This window comes from Thermobia domestica, chromosome 6 (genome assembly GCF_964235325.1).
Source record: "Thermobia domestica chromosome 6, izTheDome1.hap1.1, whole genome shotgun sequence".
In the NCBI taxonomy this organism is placed as follows: Eukaryota; Metazoa; Arthropoda; class Insecta; order Zygentoma; family Lepismatidae; genus Thermobia; species Thermobia domestica.
The window spans coordinates 173819220-173838599 of NC_137459.1; the positions used below are offsets into that span (position 1 = coordinate 173819220).

At 34.1% G+C, this 19380-nt stretch overlaps 1 long non-coding RNA gene across 1 annotated transcript in view; it reads left to right on the forward strand.

Annotated features, from left to right (window-relative positions):
- LOC145687736 (uncharacterized) overlaps positions 1-19380 on the forward strand; it is a 562050-nt gene that overhangs the window by 495143 nt on the left and 47527 nt on the right. The window contains exon 5 of the long non-coding RNA XR_014131730.1: positions 7183-7310. This is a non-coding gene — a long non-coding RNA (uncharacterized LOC145687736). The remainder of the gene's footprint in view (positions 1-7182; positions 7311-19380) is intronic.

Sequence of the window (19380 nt, forward strand, 5' to 3'; positions counted from 1 at the left end):
GGATGTCTCGTAGGAAGAAAGCCCAACTAGTCCTTAGCTTCCTATGCACATCTTACCAGGAATGCTTTCCAACTGTAAAATAGGTTCTGCATAACCTGAAAATATATTTAGATAACCCCTCCGAATTTTATGATATAATCCAAAGTTGTGAATGCCATTGAGCGTATATCGAAATCATGGCACCATAAAGATTTGAGAAAAGGAAACTCACACAATTTTAAGACTGTCTCTGGAAAAATTTGTTCGGAAAAGTGTAAAAGCCTTTTCAGGGCAGCTATCCTAAATGAGACTTCTACTAGAATTTCGTCATTTACATCAAACAAATGCTGGGATGGTACCTAACATGAAGGTCTCAGTCCGCTTCTTCCCTTCTCCATTCCTTTCTTCCTTCCCCGACTCCCTGGGTGATGAGATCGCCGAGGAACGTCATTCCTCATATGTGATGGCTTAGACCCAGAAATATAATTACTACCTAACTTGAACATGAAACACATGAGCTGGGAAGAATATATAAAAATAAACCATATGGCGTGCCTCTGTCGTGTATATAGCAGTGAGAATTTGCAGAGGTATTAAGAAAGGTTCAGCAAAAATCCGTATCGTCCGTGAAGCAGTCGGAACGTTAAAAAACACTACAGTAATATAGATGGACAAATTGAAGCAGAAAAATGAGGGATCAGTAACTCTTGAATATGACGCAAGTGAAGTAACTTGTTGATGGAAGTTTTGCTGTGTGTTCATTGAAGATTTCGTTCCTGATCAGCTCGATGTAATTAAACTAAAGTTATCGTCCGAACTCATTCCTATTTATAATGTTGACGGTAGTATGTATATACCAGGGGTGCCCATAAGGGGGGGCTATGACGCAAACTGCGTCATTGAAATATTTGGGGGGGTTAAAAACCTATATAAATATATTTGAGGGTGTGTAAAAATTAATCGAAAAGATTTTTTTTCATGGAAGAACACTTACGGATAGACAATTGAGGGGGGGTGCGTCATGGACATGAGGGGGGGCACCACTGTATATACACATGCATTTTAACAACTAACACATTAGACAATAAATATATTTTAAAGATTATATAAACTTGTCCATTAAATGGGGGTATGTTTATCTGTTGTAAATACACAGTACAACGGAACAGTACAAACAATATTGATACCAAAGATTTATTATGAAGCCGGGGATGGGACAGGAAATAGAGATTTTCGGGACCGCCAAGTGTGACTCACCACATTTTTATCGTGACGTGAATTCAATGTCATATTCTTTTTTTACCAAAATGCGTTGACAATAAACATTTCCAAATGTTAGAACAATTATTATTTAATTAACAAAATATATCTTCAGGAACAAAAAGCTTTATATAGATTTTTTTTTAAATTAATACTTTTTAAAATAATAGCTAATAAAAATAAACTAATTGATTTATAGAAATTTAGAAAAAAAGAAACTCCGTCTGCTGGGAAAGCCGCGGCACTTTAAAGTCCGTTCGCAAATACTTAAAAAGTCTTCTTTTCGCACAGCAGCCTATACAGGATATCCTCTTTCGAAACTCTAAGGGAGGATAATTCTCCCTCCATGAGTCCAGTTGTGTTTAAGTTGAATAAAGTCAAATATGCATCACTCATTGCAGTTGCATTACACTAATGTAGAAACCAATTCAGTGGCGTCTCTGGCATGTAAAATTTGGGGGGGGGGCATCAAAGAAAGTGATTTAAATGGTACTACCTAGTACAACTTGTTTATTATCTTCAATTCCATTTACGGACCCCCTGAGGTATATCAAGCATTCTTATAGCCTAATCGTTTCATAGCCTGAATATTATACACCTAATAAATATACTTTTATTATTTATGTTATTCTGTCGTTAGTAAATAAAGTAAATGAGAATAAAATATTGAATATTTTGTACTTCAAAATATTTGGAGGGGACGCATCCCCCTCGTCCCCCCGCCAGAGACGCCCATGAACCAATTACATTTTGATTTTACGAAGTTTATAGATACATATGGGTATTTTTATGTTTATAGATTGTTTTTTAATTAACAAACAAATGTATTTAAAAATTGTTTCACACTTTCAGTAATAATTGTAATGAGTTTGCCAACCTTGTGAGAGTTTTGAGTTTAAACGAAATCAAAAGTATAGTTAAAACAAAAAAGAAGAAAGAAAAAAGAAAAGAAAAAGGAAATATGAATTCCTATGCTGCTTCTTTAGTGTCCGATGTTCATTGTGGTCGCTTACATAAAAATGTACATTGATTGCGTTCGTTGACACGGTTTGTGCTTGTTCAGACACACGAAGCGTAACCACAATTTGTTATCATCTCAGAGATTTTTTTTTTCGTCTACTAACAAAAGACTATAACCTCAACACAATGACATACGAGCGGGTCACAGAAACTTTATCTTCTGACCTTGAAGAAGAGATTGTGGGAAACGGTAGCTGTATAACAACTTCGTTCTTAACCACCAGATTGAGAATTTAATTTGGCAGTTTCTTCATATTACAAATTATTATTATTATAAAATTATTATTATTATTATTATTATTAGTAGTAGTAGTAGTAGTAGTAGTAGTAGTATAGAGATTTTCTAATTGTATAGTACTAATGCAGTAAAACTTGCTAACTTGATTATCTCTCTAATTTGCGTATTTGTTCAATTTAGCCAATGTCTATGGAACCATCCACATTATGTGCTCTTATTATCCCGTAAGGTGGTCAAAGTTGCCAATCTTACAATTTATTGTTCACTAAAATGATTTCCTCATTCATACAGCAGTGGGACGATTAAAAAACGCATCATTTTTTTAACGAAATATCAAAAATACTTTTAGCATACACAAAAAGTAATTAAAAATCATATATTGTACCGGTGTTTACCACTCTTTAAGAGAATTAACGTCCAAACTAATATATATTTTACGTAAAATAGAAAAAAATGATATTAGAACTTATTTTATTAGTTAAATCAAGTTGCATCAGGAAAAAAAAATATAATTTCTTTCTTGCCGAGGAAGAGGAAAAACGGTAATTCGTAGGCAGTGCTAAAGAGAACACTTCTCATGCCAAAAGAAGTAGGTTAAAGAAGGACCAATACTTTCAGTTTCTAGTGATCAGTGATGTCAAAATACAGTACTTACTTTAGTGAGTTATCAAATATTTTTTTTCGTAATCAATTCGATACATAATCTTGAACATATTTTTGCTATGGGACTTCTTTTGTCAAATGTGTCCCCAAACAAAACATGTTTGTTCAAAACATTCTTACATGGTGATAGTTCGTACATAAACTTTATTTCCACAGTGGCATGAGAATCTGCATAGTGTTACGTAAAAAGGATGTCATTACTCTGGTGTTTACGTTTGAGATTCTTCATTTCCCTCTGTCATCAACATTCCAAACGCATCCGTGTAATTCATCTCTTAGTCGCTGCCATCATTCTAATGAAGCGACAACAAGAGGCACTGAACAAATGATTAATTGGAATTAAAAGAAGAAAGAAAAATTGAATGGGTGAAAAGGAAGTGATGGATGTTAGGCTAATGTAGGATTACGAAGGTTTCCATCTTGAAAGAGAAGAAAAGACAAGCATAAGAAATGGGTCCTGCGGCCTTTCCTTTTGAACTAGTGATAAGTTTGCCTCGCTGCCGTTGATTCAACTAGACTAGTCGAGCAATGTATTTGGGTAATGTTACAAATGATTTCATTGTTGATGCCTTTTGTCTTGTTTCAAGGACCGCACTCGTGTGAGGTATAATAAGTTTCGTTCAAAGTTTCAAGATCTGTAATGCCACACACCGGAAAATCCGCAGAAACTATCCTTGATATCAGTTGAAAGATAAATAAACATAATATTTTTCCAGCACAAGATCCATAAAATCATATGACATCCTCTCTTATGACATCCATTTTTATTTTATTTATTTATTTATTTATTTTTTTTAAAAAAAATTTCAAACAGTTTGTGCGAAATAGCCGTCTTACTAATGTTTCATCTCTTGATTGTACGAACTTAAAAGAGTTTTCGTATGGTAATGGCATAAAATAAGTTGGCTAAATTTGAGCCTTATAGCCTCTACAACAGGTCAAAAGTCGAAAACTAAATATCCAAGTAACTTCTATATGTGTTGTGTCTATATTATGAATTGTCCATTGAATATTCCCATTGTCTATAGCTAGCTGTTTAAAACTTATGACAACTTCGCCAATGCAACTTTTCTATATGGAAGAGATGTATCCCTCGAGTGACAAATTTGATATCGTTCGAAATTCTTTATTGAACAAATGCTATATTCCAAACATAAAGTAAAGCTGTCAATTACGACCGAACTTATTAGGACACTTAACCAAGAATTACTTCCTGTCTTAGCGCTTTTTTAATGATTGAATTTTAACTGACTTCATAGAAAGGAAAAGGTTCTCAGCTCGAACAGTTATATATATATATATATATATATATATATATATATATATATAATTATTACCCTGATTTTCTATTATTTTTCCCGAAGTAATTCATAAATATTTTACTTCCACTTTTGTATTTTTTCAACAGGAAATTGTGCAGTTTTCTGTGCAATAAAATTATTTGAATTTGCGCCTGCATCTTGATATTCCCAATTTCTATCATTGACCGACTAATTAAAATTTAAACCGTACAGCATTCGGTAATTGGAAGGATAAACATATTTAATTACCTAATCAACTTTAAAGCCCCTAAGAGGGTAGTAAACGCTCTCACTTTTGGTGCGAGCGATCTCGGGTTCGGTTCCCAGTGGGACACTCGGTGGAAAAAGTATAAGATTTTTCAGGCCAGCTATCCTGGGTAAGGTTCTACTGGGTTTTTATCATTCACACCAGGCAAATGCCGGGATGGTATATAATATACAGGCACGAGATCACTTCCTTTCCTTTGTTCGGATAGTGTGATCACCGAGGGACATCATCCTACATACGTGGCGGGCTAACATGGCCGTAGATGTTGAAAGCCCATAAATCTAAATCCTAATCCTAATAGCTACTTAAGAGGGCAAAAAAAAATAGGAACGATTATCTTAAAGTATTTTTCTTTTAGGGCGATAGTGACGACATATCTATAGAGATTTGAAAACAATTTGTCAGGGATAGAACTGAAATTCCAGTTTCAAAGCTTATATTAAAATTTTATAATGGATTAGATATCCCAAGACCTACTGCGTATGCAAACTTCGAATGTCAAACTATTCGGAATTTAACTTAATTTACAATTAGAAGTTCAGATTGTCTTTTCTGGACAATCTAGGTATAAGTTAAATGTCAGCCCTAGTATTGAGGGGAAGAAGAAGAAAAAAGTTCCTCAAATATCACCAACTCCGAACACACTGTTTGCATATTATCATTTGAGATGCATTGTGTCAGCATAAATAATCAACTGAAAAATATGTAGGTTGCATTTCAGTCGTGGCGTGCTAAATCATATCCAAAAGTTTCTCAGATAATATTAGGTGCTTCATATGCAAAAAAAAAAAAAAAAAAGAAAAAAAAGAAAAGGAAAAAGAAGAAAAGAAAAGAAAAAAAGACATAAGAAAGCAGCGTTGATAATATTTTGAATACACTGTAATTTTATCAGACAAACTTTATGACTACAGTAACAATTAATCTATAAACTCATATTAGCTCTTCCTGCTTGTGTGACGGCTAGTGCGTGCCTTTGGTCACTGTACATGCAGTCCTGGGTTTGATGTTTGGTGGGACATTATTGTTCAACACACTATGGTGGCTTATATTCCAATTTAAAGAGTAGGTTCACGTCTTATATATTCTTGGTGCAGGAATAGGGCTAAACTTCAACATACTTTGTACAAAAAAAAATGAGCTCATGTTATTTTAGGAACGTAATTTTGGGCTATTTGGTAGTCTTTCGGTTGACTTTTTTCTAAAAAGTAAATTTGTATGTAGTGGAGTGTAAGTGTCACTCTGCTAAACAAGTTTTTCATAATTCATACAACAACGTTTCATAGGGAGGTTCGACATAAGAAAAGAAATTAAACGTAAGAAAATTAAAGTCGATTTAGTTTCTATCTTACGATCCACGCAATTTACGGGAAAGTGAATTTTGATACTCCACGATTCAAACACTAGTGGTTAAAAAAATGAAAAGAAAATAAAACTATATATACACAAATTCATGTTTAAGCAATAGTATCTAATTTAGAACAATGCTGAAGAATATACCAAACTAAACTGGAAATCTTGAAGAGCCTGTCAAATGTAGGTGCCTAGCTAGTAAAGTAGCAGTTCAAGTATGTATATATCTAATGACAATTCATCTAAATTTATTAATCTTTGTGTTTGAGTTCCGAGGTTGACTTCTCCCTACAATTAAAGCCATTCAAAATCTAAATCAGTTGCAACTTTACATACATGTTTTGCTCATTTATAAGGCAGTAGTATCACCACTTAAATATTGTAATAGGAATTCTAATACACCCTGTATATAGTAATTACGGATATAAATCTATGTAAAATAGGGTTAGTCTGACAAGTTTCCTTCTGTCTGAACAAACTGTGTGTATTGCCTTTGTATGTTTGATGTAGTTTGCATCTATTCGCCCACTTGAAATTCCCATCGATTTTGCACATCTATATGATCTCTGTTTAACTTAGCAGTCAATTTCGTAGAAGTTTAATTGTTTATTTGCGTGTTGTGGATCTGCTGGGTGTTACGTAATAAGTATATCCATTCCAGACTGTTTTAGTACATCTTGTGGATTGAATTTCACTTCTACTTACAGTAGTATTCTTTCTTGAGATCGATCCTTTGAACGTGTAAGTGTGTGTGTGTGTGTGTGTGTGTGTATGTTTGTGCATGTGTGAATTGCCCGCCTCATACGTCTCTGCGTAGGCGACTAGCTTCAAACGACTTCAGAATAAATAAATCCATTTCCTGACGTACTCCTCTTCTTTCTGCTTCAGAAAATAATAATAATAAAAACTTCTTTACCAAATGTGTACTGTACGTCTGGGGTTTCCTGTCTGTCCTACCAACACACAGAAAGAATACATGAAGAAACAGTGATTTTCAAGTTACAGAAAGTGGCAGCAACAATAACATTTTCATTTGTTGAGTGCTCTGTGTAAATCCATGTAAAATTATTCACACACACAAAAAAGCTTCTCTTTCATTACAGGTAAGACTGAAAAACTCAATGTGTTTGGAAGTAAATCTTTCTCAGTGACAGTGTTTCAAATGAAACGAAGAGCTGAATACATTCAGAACTGAAGAAGTTTTTGAGGTGGAACTCGGACTGGGGAAAATGTAAGTCATTCTATGAAATCGAGTTTTTTTTATATTTTATTTTTTTAACCCTTTCTCATTTAAAAATATTGTTAGTGTTCACGCTGGTAGTAAGAAGAGCTTAATATAAGTTACCTGGATGGAATTTTACTTCCGATGCAATATTTTTACATGACATAGAAATCTCATATTAGCAGAACAGTATTATAGGAATTATGAAGATGCTTTTCTGTGGCTCGTAATTTTCTAAAACCTCGAGATGGCTGCCGCAATCTTGAAGTCAGCTGTAATTGTATTACAGTGAAATGCGTATACCCAAATATAAGTGTTTTTTATCAGTTTGATTACTATTGCGTAAGCTTTCTGTAAGATTTTCACCGCTCTAATCTAAAACGGAGATATAAATATCACTAAAACAAATAAAAGTTATCTTGGAAACCAAAATCATTAATATAGCCTATGTAGGGAAACGGTAGTTTGGTTTCTTTGTCGCATGATACTGCTTCCATTTAGAAAAGTTTACCTGTATTCAAGGCATACTCGTTGCTATAGGATGGCCAGAGACTTCCGGCTTTTCTGAAACTTTCAGTTATTTGTTTACATAAATATACGTGTATGTTAAAAAAAAACAATCAAAATGTAAGATGAATTCTATATATATACTGCTTTGGTCAGTTGGAGTTTTATTCTTCTTGTTCACCTTAACCATAGGTTGGTGGGGAACATGGACATTTTAAAACCTTTATCTTGCTTGAGAGAGCTGTTTTATACTTGGAGTTTTTTTTAGCAATCTTGAATTTTCCATAACTACAATGAATAATTTGCAATACTTTTTTTCAATATAATAAACATAATTAATAACAAATTGATGTCATTGGCTACTTGGTAGGAGGTCCTATATTCTGAGATACGTGACCTTCATGTTCACCACCATCACCTTAAAACAGACCAGTAGCCAAAACACTAATACAGGAAAGCCGAAAGAATTTGGAAGGGATGGGATTAACTTACTTATATAAGAGTATATATATGTGTTACCATTTCGGCTATGAAACATAGGAAAAAATGTCTGTCTACAGACTTTGGCCTCACCTTGTATTTTCGAATCGCGATACTAAAACGGTTTTCCGTTAATTATGCAGGTGTGAGCTTTGGAGAATTACAAAGCTATAAAAAGAAATTAATTTTCGTATGTGAACGGGGAAAAAGTCAAGTAACTTTTGTTGATTTTCCTTTGTGCTAGAAAATGTCAGGCTATATTTGCCTTTCTTGTGTGTCATTTCCTTTTCATTTCCCTTTTTGTACCCTTAAAATGCACATAACGTCCTGCTGTGCTAAAGCCAACCGTTCGATTCTATCACAACTTTTAAAAATAGGAAGAAACCAGCTGCCTTTGTTAGACATTTTTACTTTCTCTTTCCTTTTGTTCAAGGTTTGGCGGAATTCAAACGTTTTGTTTGATATAAAGAACATAAATTCCTTCGAGACTGTTGCGGGTGCAAAGTGGCCACTTTTTAGCATTAGGTTCAATATTATTTTTATGGATAATAATCGATCATAGAACATTCTGTTTTAGAACTTATTTAGCGTAGTCATAGGATGGTAGTGATAAAAATGTACTATTGGAATTGTTTCTTTCAAATTTGAGTAAAATTTCTATTTGAAGTCTTACACGAATTTCTTAAAGAAAAAAGTACGAAATATTATAGAGAACGAAGGAAAAAATCACCAATACGTTTCGTTAAAAAGCGCTTTCTTTTAAATTCAATCATAAAATATATAAACGTTTGTTCCAATGTTAACTAACCTACAGGCTTAAGAACTCTGCATTTGTTTAAGTCTTATTTAGTAGATATAACACAACAGGAGAATCAGCCCCTTATTTATTTAGTAGTGATCAGCCCCGTATCCATAGGCTTGCTCAAGGTTGCTCCGTTTCCATATACTTTCTACTTACACCATTTTTCCTCGTCATATTTTACTAAATTTACACTGCTATACAAAAAAAATAAATACATAAATAAAGTTTATGTCACAAGAACAAAACAAACTGTTTCTGGAAGAAATAAAACGAAAATTAAACTTTCTTGTCCATTTAGCAACATTCTGTTTTACTTATTCTAATTTTCTATTTATAATTCTTTTCCTATGAAATTTACCACAAATATACATTTCCCGATTATACACATAGTATCAGTATTAAAAGTACCCTGCAAAATGATTATCTAATTATATTCTTACAAGAAGACAGTTATAGACATGCGACATCATTTTGGACATGAGTGTACATTAAATCTATTGGAGAGTTTATGAAGAAGATGAATATGACTGACAGAATCAAAAGCCTTCGAGAGATCAAAGTAGATTACATCTAATTGAGGATTGTTATTCATGCATTTGACTGCACAGGAAAGAAGAGTACTTAAGTTTGTGAGCTTGAGCTTCTCGGTAGAAAGCCGTGCTGAGAACTGTGGGTGTGAGGTGAGGTGAATTTAAGTAGCCTGTCTTTGATTATTTTTTCGCAGATAATTGATATTACAGAAAGAAGATATATTGACCTATAGGAGGATACATGATCTTTAAGTCCTGAGTTATATATTGGGGTCACGTGAGCTAGTTTCCAACTGGTCGGATAATACCCTTCCTTGAAGCATCTATTGAATAAGATAGATAGAGGAACCGCAATAACTGACGCTGTTTTGTTGAGAAAGAGAGGACCAATGTTATCAGGTCCAACTGATCAATATGGAGATAACGATTGCAAGAGAGCTAGAACTTCTCCCGGGGTGGTAGAGAGGTTTGATAAGGTGTCCGAACAGATGGGGCGAGAGGGGGAAGATGGGTTGTAGAGGGAAGGGAAGTAAATGTTTTGCATAAGTAGTTATTGAAGAGGTCGGGTCGTTGATCATCATTCGCTTCAGTATTTTAATCTTGAACTGTTGCCGGTATGCCCGAAGATTTTGATCTAGATTTAATTATAGACCAAAAGAGTTTAGGGTTGCTAACAGTAAAATCACCAATTGAGTCCATGTATTCAACATACTTACGCCACTGTACCTTCTTGGCAAGGCTTCTAATTTAAGCAAATGTATTGATCTCTGTCAGAATAATATATTCTTCAATCAACAATAAATAGTTAGAAGTAAAGAGGAATATTCATGGCACTCCTTGTAATGAGAAACCTCATTATAGCAAGGAAAAAATACACTCCTGCAAACAACACAATTTGTAAATAACAATACAAAGAAACTGAATTTCAAGAATAAAAGAAAACATATATAATAGGTTATTCTAACAAGAAAGTCGTTTTAAGTGACATCTAAATTGTGTTATTCTCTTGTTTCACATCGTCCTATTTTCTTGTCCAATACAATTTGATACATGATTGTATATACATTTATGATAAATTCTACGTAAAAGTGTAATCATATATAGAATAATTCATACCAACTACTGTAAAAACATCAATATTCCCAGCGAAATTGAAAAGAAAATTTCATTCACATCAAGGGAGATGAACTACCACCATAGTTCTTCCATACCTAGAGAGAAAAAGAAGGTACTTAATCATTATTATCAAGAAAATCAATATTCTTGCATTAAATCCTAGAATTCCGTTACACGAAAGAGTTAGAATCATGTATTGTGTTTAAACTTTATAGAAACTTTCTGCCCTAAATAATAATATCTACACAGCATTTGAAAATCGCCTCAAGAAGTCATGAGTTAATTCTATGAAAATTGTCTCAACCGTTAGTAGTTATTTCTGAATGTGTAGTTTATTTTTATTCATGTAAAAGAAAGTTTCAGGATTATTTTTTATTGTATCGCATTCGATAATTTCCATAAGTTGTATTTTCACGGTAAAATAATACTAGTAAAACAAGACATGAGCAAACATGAAAAATGTAGAAACAAATCTTAACATGTGATTAATGCGCAGAAGACAAGAAATATGCAAAATTGATAAGTAAATTATTATAAGTGCCTCCAGGGAAAGAAAATAGTAACACTCCCATGAATTTTATAGATTTCCTGTAGATTAAGGTTTGATGTGAATTTCGTGGAAGTTTAGCCGTTCGTTCTATTTTATGAAAAATGCAGAGTAGACTTGCAACACAATTGTAATTCATGAGACGGAATAATACGGAATTTATTTTAGTTTTTCGTGTCGTTTAAGTTTCTTTTCATAACGATTTTGTTCTTTGTTAGTTGAAGAGTTTGATTGAGTTAATTTTATTTATTTATTAGATAATGTTCCCTCGCGCAATATTGCGGATAATGTTTTCCGTCACTGATCTTTTTCTAAATGCTAGCAAATAACATATCCGTATTATTGACACAAAGGCCTTTATATACCGAATTGCTTTCTTCATGTCGAACAATTAAGGGGAAACATACACACTAATAGTTAAATTTTTCCATTCCAGTATTTATGGTGGAATTTTTGAAATCCATGGAAATATGTGCGATATTCTTATTCTGTGTATCAAAGAATCACATGTGGAAAGAATTCATATTCTAGGGTAGAAGGGAATTCAAATATTTCCCATAAACCTATTCTCCTCGTGAGTAAAACGGACATTTCAGTTAGAAGTATTATAAAATTAAGGTGATTTTAATCAACTTATTTTAAAAATGCAAGTATATTTTTGTAAGTTGGTTGGTTGGATTAAAGTTTATCGTCTCTCTCAGCAACGATGTCATATAAAGCATGGATCCACAGCTCAATGTTGGATCTGAAGCACATGAACTCTCACCGGGGGATGAAACCCGAGTCTCCTGCACCGAGTTTATTATTATTATTATTATTATTATTATTATTATTATTATTATTATTATTATTATTATTATTATTATTATTACGGATTTTCTTTCGAAAGGAACAAGAGTAGGGTGATGCATAGGACATTCTGACTATTAAAAATGGTTCTCTCATGAAAAAAAAGAGAGAAATTATAATTAATCACAAATTTATATTGGATGCAGATGATGTTGGTAAAGTCTATATTTCCTTCTGTAGTGTGGAAATATTTACCATGGAAATGCTTGCGTTTTGCAGTTTTGTAGTGTTACGATGGGCGACTAGGAAGTGTAAATGGTGCCTTGAAAATCCTTCGCATTTCACATGAATAAAGTGTCTTTAGTGTAATGCTTTGTTTCATTGCTATTAACATGACAAAAATTAGGTAACTTTAGCTGTATTTCTCTCTCTCTCTCTCTCTCTCTCTCTCTCTCTCTCTCTCTCTCTCTGCCTTTTTAACATTTGCATTACTTAAATTTGGTTTTGTTCGTCTAAACATCAACATATTAATCTGTGCAACAGTGTTATTTTAATATGCGAAAGCGGTTTAAACAGAAGGTAAAAGTAAGAGAGACTAAACGCAAAAGGTACAAGTAGCGGAGACTAAAACCTAAAAAGCAATAAAACGTCGACAATAGAGAAAAAATGGAAGAAAAAATTTTAGGTTGTAGATAACACTTTCCCATTATACTCGTCTCTCGTGGTACTCTTAGGGATGACGGTAGAAGATATCTTCTACTTCTAGTCACCATCAACTCTTGCACTGTATCATCATTTGGTGTAAACTCTGCTATTTATGCAGTGATCCTGGAAAGTGGCTCTAGAGAAGAGGGAAAGAAGCCAGCAACTTCAATTGTAAAGGAAATGTTTGTGCGTTGGAACATCCTATGTAGGCGAGAATGTGTAATAATGCAGATAATCTTCCTCTCTCTCATGTTTTTTTTTTTATGTGTACATTTTTTTCTGGGGCTGATGGAAGGTGTGTTATGTTAGCACTAAGGTGCACTGCTGTAGCGAAATCTGACAGGACATCCAGATAAAGTCGTACCAGACGTCCAGCTACGGTCGTTTACAGGGATTTTTCTGCCTGGCGCAAGTCAGCTCGGAAAAATGGAAGAAAGAGTGCAAATGGTAATTGGTCCTCAAGATTGCTTCGTCTGCTACGCTCGTTTCTAGGTCTATATTTGATAGGGTTGCCAACTATTTTCCACTACAAAACTATTTTTTTTTTCATCTTATACTTCTCAAATAGGAGAAAATTGTTCCTAAAAAAGAAATACTCTTTGAGTCAGATCATGTTTTGTCAAAAGAATGTTTAAAGAGTTATCTTCGAAAATATTCATGTGGTTGATTACTCGATTGTCACTCTTCATATCAGGTTATGTCTAGTAAATACACACTGGAAGTGTAATAAAATATTCGTAAACAAAACATAGTCAAGAATGTGCCAAAAGTTTGCAAATTGTTATGCTTTTTGATTATTTATACCCGAGTTAATTTTAAAGAAAATATAATCTTTTCAAGTGTATAAATGAACAAGGTAACATTAATTTTGAGCATACAATCAGGAAACTTAAAAATATAGAAAACTGGTACAATTAATAAAATATACAGTATTGTGTGTTTATAGGAACACTAATTACCAAACTATGAAAGACACTCAAGGACAAATGGACACGGAATCCGTGGCGAAGTTATACTACCTCGTTATCTAAGATGATACAGTTTATCAAAGCTGAAATCCAAGATAAAGTGGTAAATACAGTAAATTAATTATCTGATATTAAAACCGTGAAGGGCTATGGCAGCCCAAATGACTCTTAGTTTGGTGAAATTTGTTGTTTGTTGAAGTTTAACAGTGAGGTTGTATAACATGTGGACCCAAGGTGTGATTTTTTATATATATTTGATTTGAGTTTTGCGCCCAGTTCAGCAGCCTGGCTATTTGAGTCGTAGACCTGGAGTTTAATGTGCGACCCGAACCACAATATCTTGTGCCAGGAATCAAATCCTGCTCTTCTGCACCAAAGGTGCGTACGCTCTCCACATACCCAAGGTACGAAATCATGACAGTCGAAGTGTATGTTGTGTGGAGGAAGAGGAGAAGACGAGCGTGTAAAGGAAATGATAACAATTAAAAAAAAATAGAACTTCGCACTGGAGTGTTTCGACATCGACGGTTCACATATTTCAACATCCGTAATTATTAAACTATGCAAGATTAGGAATATCGCAAACCACTAGTTCATTCATTAATTACATATGAAATATATGCTAGTTGCATATGAATTACTGTAGATAATTTGCAAATTTCTGAAAATAGTGTAACTTTATTCAGCCCCAGTAAGTTATTAAAGGGACAATTTTTCTTCCAAAACTATCTAGTAGTGGAAATTCCCCATTCCAACTCGCAAGATTTTGCACCCTACGTGGACCGGCAGTTTAAGGTGGAAAACTTAACCATCGTAATCCTTTCAGTACTCTTCCACCGGGAGTCGAACCCAGGACGCATTACACTGCACTACCCACTAAACTACAAGGGAAAATTTGCGTGAATACAATCTATCCTTGCTCTTATTACTACCTTGCTAAAAATGTCAGTTTCTTACATTGTAAGTCATGTATCCTCCAATTATTCACGATTCTAGATGAACAGCCAAAATTCTGTATCTGAACTGAGTTATACCAGGAACCACGCAAGCTAACAATTCGCCTGAGAGACAGATCGAAGTTTCACACATGCCTACACGAAAGATAATTATCTAATGACACTTGGAGTAAAAATTGAGCTGAGTGGCTCACTAACCACGTTCGTATAATACACAAGTTGCAATCACCTAATATTTGGTATATGGGAGGGTCACTACTGTATATTCTTCAAACAAAAGATTGATCATTGATATTTCCGCGAATAAAAGAAATTATTCCTGAAAGATTTAACCTGAAAGATAGACCTTGATTGTAGGACTCTGACGTTCTTGTGTTCGATATGAATACACAAATTTGTTTCCACCAATTTCCTCATCTTCTGAGATAGTGATAACATTCAACAAAACAAGAACTTGAATATTATTTGAACGTGCCATTTTAAATATTTTCGAACTTTATCTTAAACACTGAATATGGGAATTATCTACACTTTTTTAAACCAAATGATGATACAAAAAATATGTAAAACATTTCTACAATGGGTGTTGACTTTATCAAATGTAGCAGTGTATCTATTAGTAAGTATGCTATTCACAGTTCATAGTCCATTCACAACCGACAGTAATTTAGGATTGTTCCTATGTGAAATGTATAGTGTTATGTCATTGAGCTGAGCGATCGAACCTTTTATGTGTGCATTTCTTCCTGAACTGTTTTCTCAAGATAGTACGAGCTTTATCAACCAAAATTGTTTGATTATAGTGGTCATGGTATAGATGAATTTGATTTTTTGGTTCCCTGTGGAATAGTGGTTGTAAAACTGAGTCATGTATTACACTGTACAAAAAATAAAGCACCATTTAAACACAAAGTACAGATGTTGAGGGGAAAATTTTGAAATAGTGTTTATAAAGTGTGATTTGCGTGTTCAATAGCGTTAATTCTCTAAAAATAGTATCTGGTATAACATATTTAAAACATTTCTTCTCGGCAAACAATTCGAAATCAAAGTGTTGACACACATTTCCCACATGTTGTACATACATCTGCGGCATAGTTGGACAGCACAATATCTAAAAGGAGTAAATATGTGTAATCTGCAGGTGTTCAAAGTGTGTCGGTAATGTGTAAAGTGTCCTACAATGTCTGAAAGTAGTTTCCTTATGTTTTGCAGTGTAGGATTTGTTCCTCCGAGACTACTGTGAAAGAAGGTAATTTCGATAGGGTTTCAGAGATTTTTGTCCTGTGAAGTCCATGCAGTGGACGTTACAGATGTGTTGTTCCGTAGTAGTTACACCAATCAGCATCTTGTGAACATTTAAGATTATAGGCAAGTGTCATTATTCAAGAGTAGGGTTGGCAAAAACGATATTAGGCCTATGCACATATCACCCTCATTGTTGGGATATCTTCGATAAGTCTGGCAAAACAATATATTGTTGAATTTTACACCTATTGGGATGATCATAGGGGCAAGCGTTAGTGTGATCCTGCGACAAAAGTGGAATACTAGCTGAAAAAAAAAATCCTTTACTACAAACGTAAGTCGTACATATACAGGAGTAAGAAACAAAACAAAACAAAACAAATATTGTCGCAAAGTTCCTTTCCTCTTCATCAGAACAGTTCTAATCCTCCCAGCAAACCTCACTCTCGAAATATGTGTCCACGGTCATCTTATTGCAGACACCACAGATCCACTCGTTGCAGATGATGCACTGGATCCAGTCTGGGCAATGCTCATTTGGAAATGAATAAAACATATGTTGTCATCCTCTCCTGTTGTTAAGGGCTTCTTTGGGGATCACTATGCGACTCAGCGTCCAGTAATTGCCATTTTCTTCCTCGCTTCCGCTTCCTCCTCTTTTGTTCCTTGGCCTGGAACTTCAGGCACTCCACAAGACTTGTATCCATGCCCTATGGAATGAAGATGCGGTCAAGGGCAGTTGTCAGGAGAATCTTCTGCAGCAAATTTTCAGGTTCGAATGAATAGAGACCACAGAGTTTGAAGCCGCTTTTTAGATTAGCCTCCGCGATTGTTTGAATTTTTCTAAAGAGATGCAACAGCAATCCTGGAAAATTCTCCTTTGAAAGGATGACGATGCGACGATGCTTCGAATTTCCTTTCTCAACACTGAAGCAAGCTTCTTAAGTGCAGCGTCACAGACTTGAATACAGCTACTTCTACCGCCTGCATGATGTGGGTGTCATTAGGAGTGATTGTCATGAGGAAGATGTCATTCTTTTTGCTCTTGTGAACAATTTCATGGCTGAAGTGAGATGGAAAATGGCCCCTTGTGTTGACCTTCTCTATAGACAATCATAACCCATTTCATTTATCGTAAAATTTATATGATTTTCCCATTTTGCAGTCAGGGTTACAGTGCCTTTCCAGAAAGGGTAATTTTTAATCCGGACTTCACGTCGAGTCGCCTCAATGAAATGCAGTGAAATGTATTTATTAAGACAACCACTTAGAATTTTCAACTAAGGCAGGTCTCTTAAGAGATGGCCTTCTTAAAGAGGGCTCATTAATTTACAAAGGGTTTACAAGTCGAGGTTAAAATTCAAATATGAGGGCTTGCAATGGAATTATGGATTATGGATCCTGTGTTTTTTGTTCTTTTTGATGGATTTGTTTAGAAGAAATGTGTAGTATGAGAAGTGAAGTTGAAATGGAACATGAATTCCACAAGAAAGGGGGCGTTCCCCTTCCTGGAATTCAGGTGAATCGATAATTTGAGTTAAGTTTCCAGGCACGAACAATATATTCTAAATTTAGTTGGCCAATATATCTTTTTAAAATTTACTTACGTTTCCAACTTATATTGTAAACAAAAAATACCTGTTATATGATACTATACGGTCAAAAATGCAAAAAAAAAAAAATAAAATAAAATAAAATAAATAAATAAAATAAAATAAAATAAAATGTGTCTACTAAAACTAAGCCGTGAATATCGAGATGGTATAATCAAGTCATAACTTTTCCCTTCCCTTATCCCGAGATGAACTTTATTTTCCTAAAGAACATTAATAATAATAATAATAATAATAATAATAATAATAATAATAATAATAATAATAATAATAATAATAATAATGAACTACAAACTTCGCCTCCTCTAGCGAAAAATATTGTGGACACTCATGGAAGGAAATTAGTATGTTGTAGATTGGTATCACCAAAGCGGTGGTGAGGAAGGAACCGTAATTTGTATTTGTTACACTTTTGCTTACAATTCAACTTCTCTTATGTAGCTACTTTTTCCACATCAGTTTCCACTGAAAAATTTTTGAACTTTTTTTTTCAGTTTGCAAGAACAAACGTGAATGTTATGACTGAAATATCTTAAGGTTGTATGTACTGTGTGCAACAAAAAGCAACGGGAAACACGAAACACACGTTCAATATTTTAAAAATATCTATTGAACTAGCATAAAAAGAAGGTTGCCATCCTACTCCCTAAGAAGGAAGGAGGGGCAACTTTAAATTTTCAGATGGAAGCCTCCTATTTTTATTGTAGATTCGGATTCTACAACTGAAAATACCTAACTTTTACTTGAACCTGTTTTTCCTTATCCTCCTCTATGTCTGTCAGTGTAATCATAAAAAAAGGATAACATCGTATCGCCTGATGTTGGTAATGAGCAAAATATCTCGAAAAATACACTTGCAATTAAAAAAAACACAAAATACGTGTTCAATATTTGCAGTAGGTCTCTTGAACTAACATAAAATGAAATTACTGTAATTCGTACTTCAAATACATCCGTGGTAAACCAGTTCCATGTGAAATGCAAAGTTATTTTGTTTTGTAACAAGAAAAAAAAAATCTTTCCTAGAAGTGTAAAAGTCAAGCTGACCAATAAGCTTGTTAAATATCACGTGACACGGACAAATTTGTAAATACAATCATTATTTCACACCAACACGTAAACGCACAAATTACGATAGGAGATGTCACAGAAAAACAACTTTACAAAACGTTGATTAAGCACCAAGAAACTTAATTGATATACTGGGTTATAGTAAATGATCTTTCCGATTTCAAAGGTTAATAACTCACGTTTATTTAATCACAATTACATGCTACTTATGTTAAATTAGATAATAAATATATAAATACATGCGAGTTACGTTCCACGTCAAAGATGCTCAATATGTATGCCTTTTTGTAATTTGACACACATCAATCCGATATTCTAATTTTTGGCGCAGAGTCAATAGATTCAACTGCTTCTTGAATGCGTTCTGACAGCTCAGGTAAATTGTTAGATAAGGGTGGCTGATACACTTGGTTTTTAACATAACCCCAGCTTTGTTGATCACTAACCACAGATTGTTTTACATGAAATTCGAGAATAGAAAACGATGTCCTGCCTTAATTTCCTTCCATCTTGATTTACTATCGCTCTAGCGGCAAAATATGTAACTAAACATCAGCATTGCCAGCCACGTATGGTCTTCTCGTTCTTTTTGAGATACTTCATTAGTTGTTTGTTCTCTTGCCTCTCCTGATTTTCAGATGGTCCAAGTGTAACTGATATTTCACGGTAAGTGCTCAAACTGTGCACTTTTCTCAATCTGACAGTAACTAATTCGATGGTAAAAGCCAACTACACCATTCCTGGTGA